Genomic DNA, 6,000 nt, shown 5'->3' with positions numbered 1-6,000 from the left:
CTGATACTCTGCTGAACTCTTCTATTAGTTTCAGTAGTTTTCTGAAGATTCTTTAGGGTTTTCTGTGTATTAAATCATATCATCTGCAGATAGAGATACTTTTACTTCTTCCTTACAAATTTGGATGCCCTTTATTACTTTTTGTACCCTAATTGCTCTGGCTAGGATCTCCAGCACAAGGTTGAATAAGAGTGGTGGTAAAGAGGATTCTTGGCTGGTTCGGGGAATGCTTTCAAACTCTCTCCATTTAGGATGATGTTGGCTGTTGGCATTGAATAAATGCCTTTTATTATGTTGAGGAATTTCCCTTCTATTTCTCTTTTGCTGAGAGTTTTTATCATGCATGAGTTTTGGACTTTGTCAAATGCCTTTTTTGCGTCAATTGATAAGATCATGTGGCTCTTGTCTTTTGTTTTATTTATGTGGTAGATTACATTGGTTGTTTTTCTACTGTTAAGCCGTCCCTTCATACATGGTATGAATCCCACTTGGTCATTATGAATTTTTAAAAAAAATCTTTTGGCTAGAATTTTGTTAAGGATTTTCCCATCTAAGTTCATGAGGGGTATTGATCTATAATTTTCTTTTTTTGTGGTGTCCTTACCTGTTTTGGTATCAGGGTTAAGCTGACTTCCTGGAATGAGTCTGAGAATATTCCATCCTTTTCTGTGCTCTGAACTACCTTTAGTAGTAGTTGTGTTAACTCTTCTCTGAAAGTTTAGAATCCTCCAGTGAAGTCATCAGGGCCAGGGCTTTTTTTGGTTGGGAGTTTTTAAATTACCTTTCCAGTCTCTTCTTTTTATAGGTTTATTTAGTTGTTCTATCTCTGTTTTCGTTTGGGATCTCTGTTTTTGTTTAGTTTTAGGTAGGCAGTGTGTTTCTAGAAATTCATCCATTTTCTCTAGACTTTTTAATTTGTTAGAGTACAAATATTCACAGTATTCTGTTATGATTCTTTTAATTTCAGTTGGGTCTGTTGTGATATCACCCACCTAATTTCTTATTCAGCTTATTTGCTTCTTCTTGTTTTCTTTTGTCACTTTGGCCAATGGTTGATCAATTTTATTGAAGTTTTCAAAGAACAAGCTTTTGGAAGTGTTAACTCTTTCAATTGTTTTTCTATTCTATATTTCCTTTAATTCGGCTCTAATTTTTATTATTGGCTTTCTTCTGGTACCCTATGGTTTCTGTTGCTGTTTTCTTTCTATTTGTTCAGATCATAGGGTTAATTCTTTGATTTTGGCTCTTTCTTCTTTGTGGATGTGTGCATTTATTGCTATAAATTGACCTCTGAGCACTGCTTTTGCTGTGTCCCAAAGGTTCTGGTAGGAAGTGTTTTCTTTCTCATTTGATTCTATGAATTTATTTATTCTGTCCTTAATTTCTTCTATAACCCAACAGTTTTTGAGCAAGGTGTTGTGCAGTTACCACGTACACATGTTTGATTTTTCTTCCTTGTTTTTTGTATTATTGATTTCTACTTTTATGGCTTTTTGGTCAGAAAAGATGTTTTGTAATATTTTAATCTTTTGGATTCTATTAAGGGTTGCTTTATGCCCTAATATGTGGTCTGTTTTGGGTAATGTTCCATGTACATTAGAAAGGAAAGTACACTTGGCTGCTGTTGGGTGGAGTGTTCTGTATATGTCTATGAGGTCAACTTGTTTGTGGCATTTAGATCTTCCACGTCTTTACTGAGCTTCTTCCTGGATGTTCTGTCTTTCACCATAAGTGATGTGTTGAGGTCTCCTACTATTAATGTGGAGCTGTCGATCTCTCTTTTCAATGTTGTTAGAGTTTCTCTTGTGCATTTTGGAGCCCTGTCATTGGGTGCATAAATATTTACTACAGTTATGTCCTCCTGGTGCATTGACCCTTTAATCATTATACAGTGTCTTTCCTTATCCTTTGTGGTAGATTTTACTTTAAGTCTAGTTTGTCAGAAGTTGATATCTCCACTCTTGCTCTTTTTTGATTGTTGTTGCTTGAAACATTTTTTTCCATCCTGTGAGATATTGTTTGCTTGTGTCTTTAAGTCAAAAGTATGTCTCTTTTAGGCAACAATTAGACGGATCATTTTGTTGTTGTCGTTATACATTCTGCCACTCTTTCTGTTTATTGGTGCATTTAGCCCATTTACATTGAATGTAATTATTGTTAGGTATGAGTTTAGTGTCGTCATTTGGATGTCTTTGTGTGTGTGTGTGTGTGCTGTTGACAGTTTCTTTGTTACACTTAATTTTCTGTGCTGAGTCTTTTTCTTTATATACTTTCTTTTTCTCTTTTTCAGTGTTGTTGATTTTGCATTTGCTGAGTATGTTTCTCTTGTTTCTGATTTTGATGTGTAGGATTGTTTGTTTACCTTGTGGTTACCTTAATATTTATCTCTTTTGTCTATGTTTAAACAAAACTTTTATTTCTTTATATCACCTTGACTTCCTCTTCATATGAAAGATTTATGGCTACATTTTTTAGTCCCTCTTTTTTGTTTTAATGTAGTCATCTTTTACATAATGACATCTTTGTTTCCCTGTTTGGAGCATTTTAGCTTTGAGTTATTTTTGTGACTTCCCTATCTGGGTTGATATCTGGTTGTTCTGTCCTGTGTTCTAGTTTTGGATTTTTATGTGACCTTATTGACTTTCTAACTGGAAGACTCCCTTTAGTATTTCTTATACTTTTCCTTTAGCTTTTGCAGATTTTGTAAACTTTTGTTTTTCTGGAAATGTCCTAATTTTGCCATCATGCTTTAGTCGGTTTTGCTGGATATACAATTCTTGGCTGGCAATATTTTTTTCCTTTAAAGCTTTATATATGTCATTCCATTGCCTTCTTGTTTGCATGCTTTTTGCTGGGTTGTCTGAGCTTAGTCTTATTGACTCTCTCTTTGGGTAACTTTTCGTTAATCCCTAGTTGCTCTTAAAATTCTTTATCTTTGGTTTTGGCAACTTTGTTTGTAATATGTCTTGGTGACTTTCTTTTGGGATCTACTTTGTGTAGGGTTTGATGAGCATCTTGGATAGATATCTTCTCATCTTTCATGGTACCACAGAAATTTTCTGCCAAAAAATCTTCAACAATCCTCTCTGTATTTTCTGTTATCCCTCACTGTTCTGGTACTCCAATAAGTCATAGGTAATTCTTCTTGACAGAGTCCCTCATAATTCTAAGGGAGTCTTCATTTTTTAAAATTCTTTTATCTGATTTTTCTTCAAATATGTTGGTGTCAAGTGCTTTATCTTCAATCTCATTAATCCTGACTTCCATTGCTTCAATTCTGTTATTTTTACTTTCTATTGGGTTGTCTAAATCTGAAACTTCATTGTTAATCTTCTGAATTTCTGTTTGTTGTCTTTCTCTGAATTCTAACAGCCTATTAAAATTGTCATTGTGCTCTTGTCTAATCAGCTTAAGCTCCTGTAATGCTTTGTCTGTGTGTTTCTTGGCTTGTTCTGCATTTTTATGATCTCCGTCCTAATCTCTCGAAGAGTTCTGTACATTAATCTTCTGTGTTCTACCTCTGGTAATTCCAGGAAGTTCTCTTCATCTGGAAGGTTTCTTGATTCTTTGTTTTGAGAGCTTGTTGAAGCCATTGTGGTCTGCCTCTTTATGTGATATGCTGTTGACTATTGTCTCTTAGCCATCAATAAGTTATTGTATTCATTTATTTTATATTTGCTTACTGTGTCCTAGCTTCTTTTTTTGTTTCATTCTGATATGCCTACATAGGCTGCTGGAGGGAACTAACTTGATTATTGGTGCCTTTGAAGCTCTAATGTCCTGTCACCAGATGGTTAGAGCTGTTACTATGTATGCGAGCCCAGGACTCCTTTCATTGTTTTTGTATGGATTCAGCTCAGCTGTCCAAATAGTCAGTCATCAAATATGTGATGCAGGCTATCACCTAAAGTCCTAGACAAGCAGGGGTGATTGGTGTAGGCACAGGTATCTGGCTGCAGTAGGGGATCATGAGCTGAGCAAGGTAGGGGGCTGACAACCACCCCTAAGTGTCCATGAGGAAAGAGTGTCCCTGTTCCCTAGATAGCATAGGTATGTGAGCTTTGCAGCTGGACTATGGGTACCCAATACTGTTGGCTGTAAGGACTGGAAGGCACCACTTATTCCTGGACCCCTGTCACTGGTAGCTAGGTAGAATGGGTGGAGCAACCAGTCACCAGGCCCCTGATGTGGGTAGGTGAGGACCCTGGATAATAGGCAGAGTGGTGTCAAACGTCATGAACTTGCCTCTCTACTATGTAGCTGAAACACTTCGAAGTTAGTTGTACTGCTATAATGAGGGCCTACGCTGTTGAAAAGAGTCCACACAGGTCTATGCTGGTGTGAAAGATATTCAGAGTCTGTGGACCTCTTATGCATGTGCCTAGGCAAAGGAGCTTTTTCTGACCTGAGTTCCCAGCTTAGGGGAATTGGCAAGTTATTTTTCCCTGTTTGTTAATTCGTTCCCTCTCGAAGGCCAGGAGAATGGCTCAGAGCAAGTGCAGGGTCTTTCTTTCAGGTCAGGGGATGTAGCCTGTTGGGACCTAGTGCACAGTGGAAAGGGAGCAGGTAAGTGGGTGAGAGGTTTTTCCTGAAAGGGTATTTTTGGATCACTGTAGGTTAGATGCAGGTACTTATCCTTTGCTGATTGTGGGCCACTTCTCGCTTGTTCTGTAGAGTTGAGCAGACTCTCCACTGTTCAGTCTCCCCCAATGCGTAAAGTGCCTCCCAAGCTCCTTTGCTTGCCTCACCACACTCACAGCAGTGGAATCAGCCCTTGGGGTCTGGTCTGGCAACTCATCTCTGCTTCTGAACCATTTCTCACTCCCCTTCCCACTCAGTCTGATTCCTCAGCTTTGCTTTTGATGTTCAGGACTCCTAGTTTGTCATATATAATTGATTTGTTTGTTTTATCTGGTATTTGTTGTAAGAGGGACCACAAGAAGCGTCTGACTAATCTTCCGTCTTGGCCTCTCCTGTCTTCCATTTTCTTATGATGTTTTCTGAGTTGTTTAATATTTTGCCAGTAGAAACCTTCGGTACTGCGACTCAAGACTTGAATTTTTCTTTGGTTCTTTCATCTTGAGAAATGCCAGTAGTATTCTTCACTTTTGGTTTTCTATCTCCTGGTCTTTGGACATGTTGTCATAATACTTTACTTTGTCTTGTCAAACTGTCCTTTGAAATCTTCTGTTCAACTCTTTTACTTCATCATTTTTTTTTTTCTTTTGATTTAGCTGCTCGACATTCATGGGCACATTTCAGTCTCTTCTGATATCTAGTTTGGTCTTTTCTTTCTCACCTGTCTTTTAAAGACATCTTGATTTCTTCATGTGTGATGTCTTTGATGTCATTCCACAACTTGTCTAGTCTTTGGTCATTAGTGTTCAAAGGGCCAAATCTATTCTTGAGATGGTCTTTAAATTCAGGTGGGATATACTCAAGTTCATACATTGGCTTTTGTGGACCTGTTCTAATTTTCTTCACTTTCAACTTGAACTTGCATATGAGCAATTGATGGTCTGATCCACAGTAGTCCCTTGGCCTTGTTCTGACTGTGGACCCTTTATGCCTGAGATTTTCCATCGTCTCTTTTCACAGACTTAGTCAATTTGATTCCAGTGTATTCCATCAGGTGATGTCCATGTGTAGAGTTGCCGTTTATGTTGGTGAAAAAAAGGTATTCCCAGTGAAGAAGTCGTTGGTCTTGCAAAACTTAATTATGTGATTTCTGGTATTGTTTCTATCACACAATGGAATGTTACTCAGCCATAAAGAGAAATGAAGTCTTGATGAATGTCACAATATGGATGAACCTTGAAAACATTATGCTCAGATAAATGTCAGTTATGAAGGGCAAATACTGTATGATATAACTTATATGAAATAACCTAGTATGTAGTAACCAAAGATTATTAGCGGTTACCAGTGCTGGAAAGATGGGGAAAAGAGGAATTTTTGCTCAGGGGTCACTGAGTTCATTATGATAAAGTTGGAAGGATT

This window comes from Loxodonta africana, chromosome 11 (genome assembly GCF_030014295.1).
Source record: "Loxodonta africana isolate mLoxAfr1 chromosome 11, mLoxAfr1.hap2, whole genome shotgun sequence".
In the NCBI taxonomy this organism is placed as follows: Eukaryota; Metazoa; Chordata; class Mammalia; order Proboscidea; family Elephantidae; genus Loxodonta; species Loxodonta africana.
This window is presented reverse-complemented; position numbering follows the sequence as displayed.